The sequence below is a fragment of the Penaeus monodon genome, chromosome 34, assembly GCF_015228065.2.
Source record: "Penaeus monodon isolate SGIC_2016 chromosome 34, NSTDA_Pmon_1, whole genome shotgun sequence".
Taxonomy (NCBI): Eukaryota; Metazoa; Arthropoda; class Malacostraca; order Decapoda; family Penaeidae; genus Penaeus; species Penaeus monodon.
This window is the reverse complement of record NC_051419.1, coordinates 28,312,137-28,312,888: the sequence shown is the minus strand read 5'-3', so window position 1 is coordinate 28,312,888 and position 752 is coordinate 28,312,137. Positions and strand designations below refer to the sequence as shown.

The following is a 752-nucleotide window of genomic DNA, read 5'->3' as shown; positions in this document are numbered from 1 at the left end:
AACAGAAAAAAAAAAATTACAGACTGAGCCGGACATGCAAGCAATCATATTAAAACAGAACCAGACAAACAGAAAGAAAAAAAAAACATACAAAACAGAGAAACAGAGAAGAAGGACAAGAAAGAGGAAGAAGGAGACGAAGGAAAGAGGAAGGAGGAGGAAAAGGAGAAGAAGTAGAAGAAGAAGAAGAAGAAACAAAAAATAAATCAATGCATACGAAAAGAGAAACGCCTGAGAGAGAAAAAAACAAGAAGAAAAAGAAAGAGAAGCAAGAGGAAGAAGAGGAAACAAACAAAGAAATGAAATGAAGAACAAGAGAGAAAACAAAGAAGAAAAAAAAAACGAGGTAAATGAAGGACAATCCAAGAAGGAGAAAAAAAGCGATGAAGAAAAAAAAATGAAATAAAAGAAAAACAAAGAAAGAAAGAGGAAAGAAAACGAAGAAGAAGTGAGAAAGAAAGAAAACGAAGAAACACCAACCAGGAAAGAAGAAAACGAACAATAAAAATAAAGATAAGAACAAGAAGAAGAAAGAAAATGAAAAACAAAAAGACGACACGCGAATCAAGCGCGTCCGAAACGTCCTCTTTCGGGCGTGGCGTCGACGGATTCGGAGGCCGCCCTTCTCCCAGTCTTCCGCGGGATGAATGCTTCCCAGGGATTGGGATTCGGGTTAGGGCTGCCGACTGGGAGGCGGCGGGGGATCGGCTGCGGCTTTTTAGCTGCAGGGGAATGTGGTTTGAGAGGGGGGG

The 752-nt window shown here is 40.4% G+C and overlaps 1 protein-coding gene across 1 annotated transcript in view; it reads left to right on the top strand.

Moving 5' to 3' along the window:
- The window catches only part of LOC119594870 (NADPH oxidase 4-like), a gene marked incomplete in the record, with an annotated part of 84,846 nt that overhangs the window by 69,671 nt on the left and 14,423 nt on the right, over window positions 1-752 (top strand).